The sequence below is a fragment of the Leopardus geoffroyi genome, chromosome A3, assembly GCF_018350155.1.
Source record: "Leopardus geoffroyi isolate Oge1 chromosome A3, O.geoffroyi_Oge1_pat1.0, whole genome shotgun sequence".
Lineage (NCBI taxonomy): Eukaryota > Metazoa > Chordata > Mammalia > Carnivora > Felidae > Leopardus > Leopardus geoffroyi.
In genome coordinates, this window is record NC_059336.1 from 81,481,737 (window position 1) to 81,499,169 (window position 17,433).

General features: G+C 39.1%; 1 long non-coding RNA gene across 4 annotated transcripts in view; it reads right to left on the reverse strand.

Annotated features, from left to right (window-relative positions):
• Positions 1-17,433, reverse strand: part of LOC123580857 — a 176,030-nt gene that overhangs the window by 38,092 nt on the left and 120,505 nt on the right. The window contains exons 3-5 of one of the 4 annotated variants that reach the window (XR_006703497.1): positions 10,648-10,842; positions 1,444-1,505; positions 884-1,298 (exon numbers count right to left, since the gene is read on the reverse strand). This is a non-coding gene — a long non-coding RNA (uncharacterized LOC123580857). Of the gene's footprint in view, positions 1-883; positions 1,506-10,647; positions 10,846-17,433 lie in introns of those variants that run through there. The other 3 variants (XR_006703499.1, XR_006703496.1, XR_006703498.1) reach the window with 3 other exon arrangements.

Genomic DNA, 17,433 nt, shown 5'->3' on the forward strand with positions numbered 1-17,433 from the left:
TACTTGATTTATGTATCTATGCTAATACTGTTCCATAAAAATTAGTGCTTTTTTTGTGTGTTTATGATACTTTCATACTAATTTGTCTCTGTGTATTTTTAAATTCTCTGCATATAATGGGTTTCATCATTCTGCCCTCCTCCTATCTCCCCCACTCTCTCAGCAAAGGTAATTGATAACAGTAATACTCATTAACACAGGAGTAATATATATGTGTGTGTGTGTGTGTATACACACACACATACATAGTCTCCATGACAACAGGATAACCAGTTATTTCAATCAATTGTATGAAAATCAGTGAAAAGTGTTCCCTGGCGTCATTTAGAAATGACTGGATCGATGATGAGTGAAGTGGTTCGATCAGAAATACACATTAGTGGGGCGCCTGGGTGGTTCAGTCAGTTGAGCGTCCGACTTTGGCTCAGGTCATGATCTCACAGCTTGTGAGTTTGAGCCCCACGTTGGGCTCTGTGCTGACAGCTCAGAGCCTGGAGCCTGCTTTGGATTCTGTGTCTCCTTCTCTCTCTGCCACTAACCCACTTGCATTCTGTCTCTGTCTCTCTCAAAAATAAATAAACATTAAAAAAAAAAAAAGAAATACACATTAGTTGACAACATTGCAGAAAACCACTAACTTTTGAAAGAATTGGCCAGCATTTAGAACAACGGTTTCAAAAGTGGGCTGTTGAAACACAATATCATCTGTCCTTGATGTGGATGCAACTTTCATCTTCCCCCTTTCTACCTCCCCTCAAGTATTTTAGGAGATGTAGTTATTGCTTAAATGAAAGGATATTACAATCATTTCTGACTTAAGAATTTTACTCCAAATAAGTGCTAACACTCTTGGTATTACAGAATCATGACTTGGAAGCCTTTGTGGATGCAGAAAATAATTTCATTTTATTGCTACCATTTCTATGTATTGAAAATATATCAAAGCACAAAACCTTTGAGACTTGATTCCATTTACTGACACAGCCTAGTTGTACTAAATAATTTGTGCTGGAATTTCTTCACCCTTAAGAGTGGGAAGTATAGGAAAGAAAGGGGAGATGGAATTCTGAAAACTTGGTTTAAATCTACCAACTGTATGAGAACCATAGTTGAAATGTACCAGCTACATATTAGTTAACGTTTCTGGAGAGAGAAAAGGGAAAAATGACCTTTCTGAGATCAATAACAAATAGATTTTTCAGGTTTAGCTTATGAAACCTAAAGATAAGAAAAGGCAGGAAAAACACTGCTTATATTGGGAAGGGTTCAACTTCCAACGGGGCAGAGGTTACAGAGTTCTGAAAAAGAGAAAATAGAGGGGAAGCAGTTCAATAAAAAATAAGAAACAAGAACATAGACAAATCAGGACTGAATGTTCAGAAACACCAACAGAGTTGCAAATTCAAACTCAGTAAATGGAAGTGTGAATGATTTTGGCACTACCTTATTTCTTTGGCTTATCTTATTTCTGTTCTCTTCATTGACACGAAAGTGGGAATGAGGACCTGAAAACAGAAGAGGGGTATTAATTGAAGGAGGAATGGAGTAAGTGAAAAACTAGAGCACTTATTTTCTCATTTCTGTCTCCTATAATTTATTTATACATTTCAATATTTCCATCTAAGACTACATATCCTTAATATATATCCTTTTCTCACTTGCTCATTACATCAAAGATAAAACATACTTAGATGATTTAAGATTAGGGTTGCCAGATAAAATACAGGGTGATTAGCTATATTTGAATTTCACATAGGCAATGAATACTTTTTTAGTATAAACATATCTCAAATATTGCATGGGACATACTTGTGCTCAAAAATTATTTGTTGTCTGTCTGAAATTGAAGTTTAGTGAGGCATCCTGTATTTTTATCTGCTAAATCTAGTAGTCATAGGAAAGAATCACTAGTCCTAAGAGACGAATATTCTATATTTAATCCAGTTTATGGATATCCTCTACTGAAATTTTTTTAAGTTTATTTATTTTTTTTGAAAGAGAGAGAGAGAGAATCCCAAGCTGGCTCTGCCCTGTCATTATGGAGCCAACACCAGGCTCAAACTCATGAACCCTGAGATCACAACCTGAGCCAAAATCAAGAGTTAGATGCTTAGCCAACTGAACTACCCAGGTGAAATTTTTTTATTGAAATACAACACACACACACACACAAAGCACACTTATCTCAAGCGTACAGTTCATTAAATTTGCACAAAATGAACACATCCATGTAATCAGCACCCAGGTCCAAATTATGTTATCAGACTATGTTACCAGCCTCCTAGAAGTCTCCCTTGCCCTCTTTCCCCCTACTTTCCTGACCAGATTTCTGACTTCTAAAAGTATAGACTAATTTTACCCATTTTTGCCACTATTTCTATTTAGCATCAGTGTCCTCGTCCTTGTATTCTAAGAAAGTGTCTACCTACTGGAAGAGACATAGACCTCTGGCTCCAGGTTAAATGTCCAGTTGATTGGAGATGGTTGAGGTTATGGGAGAGCTCTCCTGTCTCCATGTATTAAGTGAATTCTCAACGTAGTGTATTTCTCCAGAACCCATGGGAGTAGCAGGTGGGTAGAACTTTCCAGGGAAGCTAGGAGATAATACCTTCAGAGAACCCAGGAGATAATAAAGGCAGAAATCAAGAAGTTGCGAGTCTTTTGGAATATGGTATGTTATGAACTTTTAGGAGAAGCTGAGCTCCAAGTTAGGTGGTTTTGTTGGTGATAACATTTAACAGAGAGATAGTAATAAGCAGGCATTTGACATGCCTCCCTGTGCAGTTTCATGAAGATGATCTTATGAGTCACTGTCCTCTTAGGAGGAGCTGCCTGTTGCCAGTGTTCATCTGCACTGGCATAGCTTTGTTGCATAAGGTTGTTCCATGAAGCCATGTAATACCTCTAAGTCTATAATTCTCTCAACCTGTAGAGAGGATACTATTCCTATTTTATCAGAATGCACCATAACCATTCCCATTAGAAAGGGCAGGGGATCAGGATTCAGAAAAAGGCCCCTTCCACTTGTCCCCAGTAGTGTTGGGAGAAAGGCCACAGGAATTAAACTCTAAATGAGAGCAGAAGCATCTCTAACAGGATCTCATGCACCAGCCTAGAAGAGAGGGAGGCTCCAGGGGCTCACTGAGTTCAGTGAGTGTCCCCCAAGGCTTCCTTGGAGCTGAACCCCCAGGGCTGAGAAATTCTATGACAGCTGTTGCATGAGGAACTAAAAGTATATGACATGGCTGGCTAAGGACCCTTCTATCAGAATCTGAGGATATGATTACTAGTGATTCAATGTGGGAAGGACAATCCGCTATTTGACTGGGTGGAGCCATAAAGTCTGAGTAGTTTCTCAGCAGCAGTCTTCCAGGCAAAAGTGAAATACTGGTGACATCTGCCTCTCCAACCAAGCTCAAAACCAAAAAAGTAAAAGATAGTACTTCCATTTCCCATCACTATCTATACTCCTTCCCTGCTTGATGTATAGTCTGTCCTGTTACAAATGCAGTGGAAGAAAGATGTCTGTTTACAGTATTGCTCAAAATACCAAAAAGTAGAACACTCTACCCAGCAATGGACTTTGACTAAATACATTATGCTATATCCCCCAAAATGCAATCCTATCCAGTCTTTAAAATGATGTTGTAGCAAAATTGTAGTAGTAGTAGTCATAGTAGTTGTAGCTAGCCTTATAAAGCCCGTACTACCTGTCAGGCACTGTTCTAAGTTCTCGGCAAATGCTGACTCACTTAAATATTCACAACAACTCTGTGAAGTAAATATTATTATCCCCATTTACCAATGAGGAATCTGAAGTACATATTTCACTTAAATGACATGCCCAAGGGTCACACAATTAGTAAGTGACAACAGGGCCAGGATTCAAATTCAGACAGGCTACCTCCAGAGTCCACGCAGTTAACTGTTGCATAATGACAAAGGAAAATGTTAATCATTTATCATTAAAGGATAAGAACAAGCTTAAAAAAAAGTTTGCAAAGTGTGATTTCAATTCTATATCAAATATTTTTGAAAAAATCATGACTATATATGCAAGGAAAACTTATAAGGATACATGCCATAGTGTTAACAATGTCAGAATTGAAGCAATTTTTACCTCTTTTTTTTAACATTCTATATTGTCTACATTTTCTATAATAATGACTCTTTCAATGAGTAAAAAAATTCTTCAAATGATTTATTTTGGTGAAATCAGATCGACAATTGTGACTTTTATGTGAGGCCTTCTGGTGTGAAGCCATTGGAAAGTAATAACATCTTATAGAAAGCTTTCAAGGAACATGCCAACCATTTTGTTTCAGAAAAGTGAGTTTCATACTCATTCATGCAAACACCCAGTGCAGGGGAAATGAGCTACGTAGAGTAACTGAACAGATGTCAGAATGTAGAAGCTGGCGGAAACCTCAAGCTTCTCTAACCAACGCCCTCTGTCGGTCGAGACTGAGGCTGAAGAGGTTACCCATGGAAAGCTGGTTAACTGGGAGGCCTTTTAGAAAATGGCACTAGTCTTAGGAAGCAGAACTCAGCAGGAAATTTCACAAGTCATTTTAAATTTAGCCACAGAATGGCACGTCAGTAGCAAGAAGGCATTTGAGCAGATTTTTATCATCTTGTGGCCACGAGAGTTTTCTTAGAGAAAGGCTTGTAATATATTACAACAAAGATGTATTTACATAACTTCAGAGAGTTCAAAATTAGCTGTGATGGAGAAGAATCTGTTGCAGATGATGGTGTGAACATTAGCCCTCTTTCCCAGGCTATACCCTCAGACAGGGCTGAGTTATGTTCAGTGTCTCCCTGTAGGTGCCTATTGAGGTAACAGAGTTCTTGGACTTCCAGTCCGGTCTGGATTTCTGGAGGGAAGGGTAAATTGAAAAACGAAGAGTCCTCCACCTGGCCCCATCTTGGATCCACATCATGGCTCATGTGAGGATAAAGAGTGGAGAGGACTGACAATCTCTAAGCAACATGGTTTTTCAGAGCTTGACCTTTCCAAAGGCTACTGCCAGGAATAGGGCCAGTGAGTCCTGCCAGTTGGGCAGCCACTCCTAGCAGCTCTCCATCCCATCTGAGTGTCTTCCAGCATGTGTTGCTGATCCATGGTCTTAGGCCTCTCTCTGGCTCACTGATGATATACTACCTGTAGAGGGCAGTTCAAAACAAGGCTCTTCTTGAGTTCTGGGATGGCAGTACTTCACAGATTTTAAAGAAACTGAATATCCTGGATTGCATTAGTGAAGCAAATTTATGTTCTTTCACAGAATGTCACAATTTTAGCTGCCTTCACAAGCAATTTGCAGGACTCTAGGAGTCCTGTGTACAGACCAAATATGTATCCAAGTATGTAAACTAAAAGGAACCATGTGATAAGAGTTGCTAGAGCTACAAAGAAGGAACTGGAAGGATTCCAAGGGAAGGTTGCTTCCAGCTGAGGTAGTGAACAAAGCACTCTTTGAGCTGCCTTTGAGCTCGGTCTGAAAGATGGGCCCATATAGAAAAGGAGGCCAGGGAGAGGGATACCCTGACAGAGGGAAATCCCTGAACAAAAATTTGGAGCTTAACCAACTGGTTAAGAAGCTTGAGGTTTCTGCCACTCATTTGACAGAATGAGTCATAGCACAGCAAAGTGAGAGGTCCTGTTTTCTAGAACAGAGGTGTCCCATAGCAAGCCAAGAACTGAGAAAATAACCGTATTTCATTGAATCTAAGATGCCAAGATTGCCATTCATTATAAGATGCACTCTGATTTCAGAGATGTTTTAATATATTTTAAGAATAGGTCTTAGGGGCGCCTGGGTGGCGCAGTCGGTTAAGCGTCCGACTTCAGCCAGGTCACGATCCCGCGGTCCGTGAGTTCGAGCCCCGCGTCAGGCTCTGGGCTGATGGCTCAGAGCCTGGAGCCTGTTTCCGATTCTGTGTCTCCCTCTCTCTCTGCCCCTCCCCCGTTCATGCTCTGTCTCTCTCTGTCCCAAAATAAATAAACGTTGAAAAAAAAAAATTAAAAAAAAAAAAAAAAAAGAATAGGTCTTAGAATTGATGAAACACAGATGGGTCATATCATAGAAGGCCTTGAAAATCAGGTAAGAAGGGTAGATGGGAATGAATGGGGAGCCCTGAGTAGGGGTGTGATATTATGTTTTATGTAGATTGCGCTAATTGCTGCGGTGAGGCTAAGCTAGGATATGTTGTGCTTGAACATTAGCATTAGTACAGGACAAGGATATGAGAGGTGTGGGCATGAGAACTGAAGTGATCAGACACAAGAGATTTTTCCAAGGAAAGATCAAGTGAGTCAGTCACACTGACATGGTAAGTGAGAGAGGAGTCAAAGAAAAATTCCAGATGGGTGATGAGGAAGAATGTGGTAGGCCCGTCATATTTTATGTTTCCAACTTATGTTTTCTTGTTGCATATTTTTTCCTTTCATGATTTTTGCTAGATGGTAGAGTTTTGTTATTCTTTTTCTGCCCTTTCCAGTGTTTTGAAAGTTCTGATTTCCATCTTTATATGGTTAATGATGATCCTAACATATCTAAGCTTACATTTTTATATTAACAAAAATTAACAGGTGCTCATTCTCACACAGAATGGAAGATTTACCTGCCTTTTTCTCTTCCATCTTCATCCTCATTCCCACCCCTTTCAGGCTTTGTTGGTATTATCACATTTGGAATTGCATTTGGAGGCTAGAGTCCTATCTAGTCACGAGAGCTATTTGATTACGCTATGCAAAATACTCCCCCTAAAATAGGATCAATATCAAGTCATCAAAAATATATTAAAGCTTATGGAAACCTGTACCCCAACGCCTGCTATGAATTTCGGTTTTATGGTCTATTTCGTGTTAATATCTACTAATTCCTAACCACCTCTAAATTGTTCTAATTTCCAATACTGCTATAATTTCTATTTCTCTAAATTTTATTTTAGTTTTACTGTTCTTCAAGTTCTCCTTATTTAGTATATTTCCTATTATTATCTGAGTTTGCATGCTTCTAGAATAAGGTATGAAGCTTTAGCTGCTGCACCTTAAGGAAATCACGAGAGAGATTCAGAAGGACAGAGAAGTAATAAAATATTTGAAGAGAAAGGGCTCCTGCTGAGTAGAGATCAACAAAAATGACCAGGCAACTTAGGTTTTGGATAGCAATGACTTAGGGGGCATATGGTTAAAGCTTTTATTTTTTTATTTTTATTTTATTTATTTATTTTGTTTGTTTGTTTTGGTTAAAGCTTTTAAAATCAAGAGGTAAACATCAGGAGAATCTATTAATAGAACCCTCACACTAATGTTAGAACAGGTCTTACAACTTTTAAGAAATAAACTTAGAGAAAAAAATTAAAGCACTTGAGTTTCACAATAGGTAGTTTTGCTTCTTTTGCCTCTTTAAATCTAATTTTTATCCTTCTCTGCCCTGCTCTGGTGCTGGGAAGCTGACCTTTATGGACCACAGCGACCAACCTCCTTGCCTTCTGGCTAGCGCTGGGTTTGGTGAATGGGGTGGTAGTGATAGGCACTGAGCAGGACTCTGGAAGACAGAGAAGAGTGAGGTTATTTACTCCCCATCTCCCTTGCTCTCTCTCTACCAGGGTGTTCAGGGCTACCACTCTGGTCAGATAGCTCTCTCCATATTCCTTCTGGGTTTTAGGAAACACACTCTTCCTTTCTCACTTCAGATGTATGGGCAGCAACAACCCCCCATTGTTGTTAACCCCCAGACACTGCATTAACCCCTGCTGATTTCTGTAAACCCTACTCATGCCTTGTGAATAGTGCCTTTACTAACCTCCTTCAATTACCTTCATGTAGTAGCCGTCCATTTCCAGACCTATGCTGAACCCTCACAGATGCATTAATGCACGTAGAGATCTCTGTACCTGAGAAATAGTACAAGAGACTACACCTGACTTTGTGATAAAGGCCAATATTATAGTACTTTGTATTATTGGGCCAAGGGGCACCTGTTGGACTCAATGGTTGGGTGGAAGTAGGTTTTTCTTTTTAGAAAATGAATGTGCCCACTATAAATCATCCTGGGAACTGGATAATCCAGTTATTTCCATGTAGGAAATAAATTGAAGCCATGGACTGTGGAAGGAAGGACTTCCATGACTCTCTGAATCAGACATCTATTTGGTCCTGGACTTTGAGGTATGGAGAAGCTTCGAGCAGGCTAACGCTGGCAGTGAGCTCTCCCCAAGGCTGCAGGAAAAACAAGTTTCTGTGCTTGTCAGGAATGGCAGCAGACAACAGCAGCTCAGAGAGGGAAATAATCAGAGTTTGAGGAACTCCTAGGCTGGAAAGGCATTGTATCTGCTTTTGGCCACACCAAAAAGCAGGAGGCACGATCAAGATGCTCCCTTTGGCCCAAAGGAAAATATTTTCTCTTTCCTGAGGCTGATAGGGGGACAACACTGGGGAGAACTGAGCCCATGACAGCCAAACTTTCCTGAAAGTCAAAGCAGTGTATTGAGAAGGCCAGAGGGGATGTATAGGAAAGCTCTATTTTAGAGTTTTATAAATAAAGAGTAAAAATAAGGTTTCAGATATAATTGAAAGCACTTTGAGAGAGGTGACTTCCTAGCAAATGGGCTGGTAGGATAGAAGGCTGTCATAATTTTGGTATAAAATGGAAGGATAATTTCCACTGTAGTCATACACTGGGAAGCTAGGAATACATGAGTTACAGAAATAGCTTCTATGTCTAGTGGCTTGATAGGAGTTTACTAATGGAAGCTGAAATCTCTCTCTGACATTTTGAAATCAATACTGAAGAAACCCAACTTCCCTTCCACAAAATTCCTCTGGTAATTCTGCTGGGATCGGAATGTAGGATGAGGTGGCTATGGCAACACTTATGGGTTTTTGTTTTCATTGGGGTTCTGTAATTCATTTTCTCTGTACTGAAGACAGGAATAGTTCTTGGAGCTTTCACAAGGTTGAAGTGACACCCTGATTCCTATTTTGGTTTAATGGGACTTCAGATCTCACTAAGGGCCAAACTAACTCTCGTTGGTCATATGAGCCTTGCACGTTTACCAAGAACTTGCCCTCCACTCTGGCAGGAAGGGCCCTGTGTGCCAGCTGAAAGGACATCACCTGATGATCTCTAATATAATGTGCAGCCTGGACTCAGTTTACTAAGCAGTGCACCCAGGAATCACCCAAAAATATTGCTGTGAGTTATTACCCAGGATCAAATGCATTTCTTGAGATTGTTTAAAAAAAATATCAAGAGTAGCTTAATATGTTAAGAATTTTGTAATAGCTCAAGAAGATAAATTGCGGAGAAATGAATATGGACTCTCATACAAAAAATGATTTCTCTTGTCCTTGGAAAATGTTAATCAATCTTTAGGGATTTAACTAATGTAAAATTTTAACACAAATTCTTCTATGAGCCAAAATCTGAATATTATTGAGGCCTGAAGTGTCAGGCTGTCTCCTGCCTGCTACCACCAGTTATGCATGACTGGGTTCAACAATTCTACTTTAGGGACAGTTTGCTTCTTCATAGGCATACTCATTACTTTAAGGAAATTGTGAGCCTTCCTGACAGAGGGCTTCTTCTGTGTGAGGAAAGGAGACCCCACAAAGCCTGTTCTCCCTAATATGTTCCTTTGCCATCTGACCAAAGAGTGCATCTGCACAACCCCAAACTGCCCTGCCTCCCTGTCCCCTTCTGACCTTTTTAGTTAGAGTTGACGTAATCTCCAAGAGCATGTGACTCAGGCTGCGTAATGTCAGTGATCAGGCTGAACTATTATAGACATAGTGGATTAGCAGCCAAGGAGCAGCTCTTCTGACTCGGACTGCTCAGGGTTTTCTGAGGATTCATTTTCTGGCAACCATGCCACTCAGACTGTAATAGCTTTGTGATTCCAAGGAGTAATTCTGAATTACAACATGGCAAGATCCACAGTGGATGAGCTCATTTTTTGGGTGCTCATTGTCTCAACTCTAGTAACTTGAACAAAACCTCCAAGAAAGAGTAGTGTTTTTGTTTCTAGTTTATTCCATCTTAATTCTGTCATGGCTGCAATTCCACTGCACACCATGACCAGCTTGATTAAGCATGGGATGGTAAACTGTGTCTATGTCATGAGGTTAGATATCCTAACGCCGCCTTTTATATTGGCACTGTAGGATGGGTGTGGGCTGTTATCATTTTGTGCTCCCCTACATCTTCAATATCAATATCACAAAAGGAATGCCTATGGGACATTCAGAAAACTGAACATAGGGATGGACTTTTAAAAGGCCCGTCTATTTCCACAACAGGCAAACCAGATTAGTCTTTACCCCAATTTTTCCACAACCAAGTAGGTTTTGGGGATGTCTTCCTATGTGATAATTAAATGGTAATTAATATGCTAAAATTAGTCAAATATTCAAAGTGTGGATCTTTATGCTGACAGGAAGGAAGCGGCTAAACCTGGCTCCTGGCAACCTTAGACTATTTTTTCAAATTTTTCTAAGAATAAACCTCCTCAGAATTGGCTTCTTCATTTAAAGCAATTCTCTTAATTGGGTTTGAGGTTTGTTATAGTAGCAATGTGGCCAAGGGGCAATAGGTCTGCAATGATTGGAGCATCTGAAAGAAACAACTGGCAAAAGCTTACCTGGATTTGGGGGCTGATTTAAGATTTCTTTCTCTGATATTTTATGCAGATGGTGCTTACTGTTGTTCGGTGTGTATTTTGGTGTTGTCTGTCTAGGCACAGAGGTGAGTCAGCTAACACAAACTCCACTGCCAATGACTATGTGCCCTTCAATTCTTCAGAGAATTCTCAGAAGTTCAGAGGGCTGTGCTCTCCCTGCTAAGACAGGTTCATTTCATTAATGCTGTGGGTTTTCTCTTTCAGAGATAAATGTAGGAAAACAGTTTGGCAGCTCCTCAAACAGTTAAACATAGAATTACCATATGACCTAGCGATTCCACTCCTCAGTATACATGCAAAAGACCTGAAAACAGGTACTCAGGCAAATACTTGTATATGAATGTTCATAGTAGAGGTATTCACAATAGCCACAAGGTAGAAACAATCCATCAATGGATGAATTGATAAACAAATTATAGTAAACAATGCAATATTCAGTCATAAAAAAAGGACTGAAGTACTGGATACATGTAACAGTGTGGATGAACCTTGAAAACATTGTGCTAAGTGAGAGAAGCCAGATACAAAAGGTCACATATCGTAAAAGTCCATTTAAATGACGTATCCAGAAAAGGTGAATTTACGGAGTCAGAAAGCAGACTGTGGTTGGCAAAATCTGTAGGTAGTTGGGTATGGGATTTCTTTATGGAGTAATAAAAATATTTTGGATCCTGATATAGATTGCATAATATTGTGAATGTACTAAATGCCAACGAATTGGTCGCTTCAAAATGGTTAATTTTATGTAGGGTGCCTGGGTGGCTCAGTGGGTTAAGCATCTGATTCTTGATTATGGCTCAGGTCATGATCTCACAATTTGTGAGTTTGAGCCCCATATTGGGCTCTGTGCTGACAGTGTGGGAACTGCTTGGGATTCTCTCTCCTTCTCTCTGCCCCTCCCCTGCTCATTCTCTCTCTCTCTCTCTCTCTCTCTCTCTCTCTCTCTCTCTCAAAATAAGTAAATAAAAATACAATGGCTAATTTTATGTTATGTGAATTTGATCTTAATAAAAATAATTTTTAAACGTAAAACACACTGTATTCAGTTCTCTGCATTAAGTACATTGTAACTCAATATCCTTCAGTCCTAGGAAACAGGATTATACACCATAGGTAGAGAAACAACTGTTTGCATCAGTTCCTGACAATGACAAGCTACTTTAGCCACCTATAATGTACCAGATTCATAAAGAGAAGCCTGACAGTTCACCAAGGAGAGAAATGATCCCTGGCAGCCGTTTTGAAATAGAAGAGCCATTCATCTCTCTGACAGCTAGAGAGCACAAGATTAAATTTTTTTCATGCTTTACAAAACGTATTTCAATAGAAAATTGATACACTGGTTTTCATGAAAAGAAATCTTGCAATTGGTGATGTGCAAAATAGAAATGACCTATTTTTGCCCATATATTCCATTGCGTTTAAATTCTTAGTGCAAAGATAAAGGCAAGAATTCTCTACTTCTCAGGGTCAGAGGGTGTCAGAATTGCCATTCGTCATAAAATCAAAGAGATAACAATAATTAAGTCTTTGGAAGATAAACCCAGTGAGGGCTAGGAAAAAAAAAGTGGTATAGGAATTGAGTACTGAGGGATGTCACATGGGGTGGTGATCATTTGTCCTCCCTTCCCAGAGGAAAGAGGACAGAAGCCTACCTGTACTGAGGGGCTCCTATTCAGCATTAATATGTTCTTGCTGCAAGAATGAAAAGAGACTAAACTAAGATGCTAAAAGAAGTTACAAAGTTCTTAAGGAGGCATTTAAGACCCTGGGAAGCTGACGAATGTGATGAGGTATGAAGAGACACTTCACTTCCCTGACTCTGGGATAGCTGTAATGGGTCAGGATCTTTTGTTTTGTTTTGTTTTGTTTTGTTTTGTTTTGTTTTGTTTTGTTTTGTTTCTTCAGAGAAGATACCTGTCTGGTATCTTAATAGACCTCTCTACTGGTATCTAATGTAATTCCTTCATGATTACTTTCTTGTCTTTTTTCTTTCCTTTTTTTAATTGAAGTATAGTTGACACACAATGTTATATTAATTTCAGGTGTACAATATAGTGATTTGACAAGTCTGTAAGTTATGTTGTGCTCACCACAAGTGTAGCCACCATCTGTCACCATAGAATGCTATCGAAATACCATTGACTATATTCCCTATGCTGTACCTTTCATCCCTGTGACTTACTCATTCCACAACTGGAATCCTGTACCTCCCATTGCCCTTCACATACTTTGCCTATCTCTCATCCCCCACCCCCGCAACCACCAGTCTGTTCTCTGTATTTAGGGGTTTGTTTCTGTTTTTTTGTTTTTTTAAGATTCAATATATAAATGATATCATACGGTATTTGTCTTCCTCTTATTTCACTTAGCATCATACCCTTCAGGTCCATCCATGTTGTTGCAAATGGCAAGATCTCATTCATTTTTATGGCTGAGTAATACTTTCTTGTTGCCTTAATCTTAGTGGGGATAAGGAACGAAGACATTATCCTCTATAAAATAACTTTCAAACAGTGGAAGCTGACAGCAATAAGCTCATTCCCACCTCAGATAAATTTCCCATTCTCTGAGTCAAAGGATCTTAGTTCTTGTTCATTTTTGTGGCATTCTTATCACTATTTTAAAGCTCGTTATTATCCTCTGAAATCATCTAAATGATTGGGCAACCTAACTTTAGAAAAGAAGCATAAAAGCTATCTGAATAAATGTGCAAAAATAACAGAATATATTTGAGTTATTCACACACTTATTTCCAAAGATAGTCGCCATTGTTCTATGGGCTACAAAAGCCCTTATTTGGGAGAGGTTGGGGTGTGCAGTGTGGGGCTGAGGAGAGACAGGCCAGGCAGCAAAGAGAAGCTATTGATGCTCTGCTCTATGAGTGCTTGATTAGAAATTAAAAAGTGGCCCTGGAGCCAAGTAATTCCTCAAATTAAATATTAAGGACTCAATTGCCATGCCTTAAATCTTTTTCTAATTTTATTTTATTTTTTTATATATTTATTTACTTATTTTTGAGAGAGAGAGAGAGAGAGAGAGAGAGAGAGAGAGAGAGAGAGAGAGAATGAACACAAGTATGGGAGGGGCAAAGAGAGAGGGAGACACAGAATCTGAAGCAGGCTCCAGGCTCCAAAATGTCAGCACAGAGCCCGATGCGGAGCCCAAAACCATGACCTGAGCCGAAGTTGGACACCTAACCCAGACACCCTAATTTTTTTCTACTTTTATATTTTACAAGGCCAAAGGCAAAGAAACAACAAATGGTTTACTTACCCCATACAACCAATCAGCAGTAGAACTGAAGTTCGAATTTAGGAGTACTTTGTTGCCAATCTAGTACTCAGTCTATTGAAATGAGGTAGACTGCCCAAATTTGGAGGCCCAGTTAAAAAAATAAATACAATTCTGATAATTTTCACAGAATTGTTCTACTTAACATAGGTTATAATCTCATTCTGGTAGTAATTTGATGTTTTGATCAAACTAGCATCTCCACACTTCCTTAGTTATGAGATGTCTTATAAAGACTTACTGTTGACTTATAAAGCAATAACACAAAGCAAGACCATCAACTGAAATATTCAAATAAGTAATTTTCACATGCATTTATTGCTTTTATTTATTTTTTTTTTAAGTTTATTTACTTTGAGAGAATGAGAGAGGCAGTCGGGGGGAGGGATAAGAGAGAGGGACAGATAGAATCCCAAGCAGGCTCTTGTGCCGGACACAGGGCTTGAATTCACAAACTTTGAGATCATGACCTAAGCCAAGATCAAGAGTCAAATTCTTAACTGACTGAGCCACCCAGGTGTCCCACGTTTACTGCTTTTATGAGTCTTCATGGCACAGAGATTATGGTAGTGGTTGAAATAGGAAGTCTTTGGATACCTTTTGGTGAGGGAAAAGGTCAGCATGTAGATCAGGCAAAATCACATGTAAGCTCAGCTTTTAGGATTCTAGGTAAAAGCCTCAGGCCAAAGGCTAGACTTGCTCCTATACTTTTCACTTTTCACCTTCAAGGAGAATTACAATGCATCATACTTGGGAGCCGCTAACAAAATTCTTAGCAAGATCTGAGTCACTTGGAAAAACAAATGACCTGGAAAACAGGGAATAAAAGTATGATGCAATTTATTTTCAAGTGGAAAATTGTAATTGGTTCATTTTGAAGGGGGAAAAAAAAGAACATCATTGCTGGAAGAGCAAAAGATAAACAAGAAAAATGAAATGCAGAACTTGGACAAGAAAGAAACAAGAGAGGTTTATCTCAAAGCATATGTGAAATCCAAAGTCTTCATTGGATAATATAAATCCCAAGCACTCAGAACAAGTCTTTTTTGGTGAAAAGAACTTCAAGATAAAAGGAAGTCATGGAAATGGAGGCTCTCGCAAACACCTGCTTTCCATCACCATGGCAGGGGGTGTGCATATTTAGATATTCTCTTGAGTTGTGCTCAACACAACAAGTGCCCTCCTTAATACCCATCACCCATTTAATCCATCTCCCATCCACCAAAAAGGTAGAATTAAAATTCTCTATAATGATAAGGAACATGGGATGAGGTGTTAAACAAGGAGTTAAAGGATTGAAAGAACAAGAAGGAATGGTGAGGACCAAAAAACCAGCAACAGTGGGAAGCCATGACTCCCCCAAGGACTTGAGGGAACAGTACTACTGGGGCTCAATGGGAGCAAGACTTGTGCTGGAGGGGCTGCCCAAAATGAGTCCCGATCCTTACGCTGGGGCAAGGAGGTATGCCAAACCTAATCAGAAATGAGAGGGAAAGGGAATGGGACAGAAGGCTAAGAATGGATTTTTTTTCTAATTTATCATTTCACACTAGCACATCTTTCTTTATGAGCATCTATAGACCATAGGGCAAATGGAGAATAATTTTGCATAACAATCACAGTGAGAAATTTTCACATAACCCTATCATAAACTGATAGACCAAGTGACCTAGAATTAGTCAGATGTACATTTGTACAATTAACAAGCTTCATTTTACAGATGTGGTATGTGTGGGTGTAAAGAGAGACAGAGAACATTTGCTCCCAACAGGCAGCAAGTATAAATTCTTTCTGAGCATATTTGCAATGCAATATTTATAAAAGTTACCATACTGTATCACAAGAGGGTCAAATGCTAAATAATTGATATTACATAGAACATAATGCAATTCAATTAGAAATCAGCCTTAAAAGATTTATATGTGTGGATACAAATGATCTTCAAGATGTATTTCCAAGTGAAAATTACAAAGTGTAAAGCATTATCCCTATTCTACCGATATTTGCATAAAATCATGTCTCTACTTATATATGTACAGAAAATACCTAGATACCTAAGAAACTACTAATAGTGGTTGCCTATGGGATGGGAAGGTAATTTCCTTTTTTCCCTTTTTTCTTTTTTCGGTATTCTGAATCTTTTATACTATTTGTACCATTACTTTAAAAAAACCTAGTTAAAAAATGCTAAATGGATTATGTTATCCTCAATTTCTTTTTAGTCCATTCTCAAGGCAGATTCCCTAGCTAATTTTGTAGTGTGTAGGATTTTAACCCAAATGAAATAGCTACCACAGCTTACTCTATGGTATGCCAAATTTCCACTTAACTTTCCTCATTTAGTTTTTCCTACATAGAAAACAATATAATGATTCCATTGTGTCTCTTTCCATTGACCCCTAGGTTGAGGTGACTTCTGAAAAAATAAAAGCTGAGCTCTTGAACATAAACAACATTCCTGTGACCTCTAAATGTGCATGTTGTACTGTTCATCGAGAATTTCTGCTAGGGATGGTAGTAATTTACAGAGCAGTTAAACAGAAACCATACAGTGGACAAATAAAATAATCCAAACAAGAAACTAAATATTAACCCACTAAAATGAATGTCAAGAATGGGACATCTAAATTACTGTATACATTTTTAAGCCTAATTCCCCTTAGTCTGAAACAGTTAACTGAGTATGCTGCCATACCTGAAAGTCATTAACATAGAGCCTGAAATGTCAATAACAAAGTAATATCTCATTTGACATTTCAAGTGATAATAAGGACAACTGAACAGAAAGCCCTGAAGCAAACAGTTTTTTTTTAAGTTTATTTATTTTGAGAGAGAGAGAGCCTGAGTGGGGGAGGGACAGAAAGAGGGAGAGAAAGAATCCTAAGCAGGCTCTGCCCCATCATCATGGAGACTGAGGGTGGGGCTGGATCTCACCAATTGTGAGATCATGACCTGAGCCAAGATGAAGGGCCCCATGCTTAACTGAGCCACCCTGATGCAAACAATTCTTTTTTTTTTTTTTTTAAGTTTTTTATTTTGAGAGAGACAGCACTAGTCATGAGCTGGGGAGGGGCAGGGAGAGAGGAAGACAGAGAATCCCAAGCAGGTTCCACACTATCAACACAGAGCTCAATTTGGGGCTCCAATTCATGAACCTGTGAGATCATAACCTGAGCTGAAACTAAGAGTGGGATGCTTAGCCGACTGAGCCACCCAGGCATCCCTGAAGCAAACAGTTCTTTAACAGAATTCTTTATATAGGGGGGAATCTACATTGATGATCACGCTTTTATAATTCATATCTTGATTCAGATATATGAATCAAGGAAAACTGGCATGAGTGCATACATTGAGCTGCTGCTCAATTTCTTGATTTAACTGTTTACAAATCTGTAAAATGGCAATGAATGTTCACTATTAGCATACTTCAGAGGCGGCCTTATAAGGGGAGGC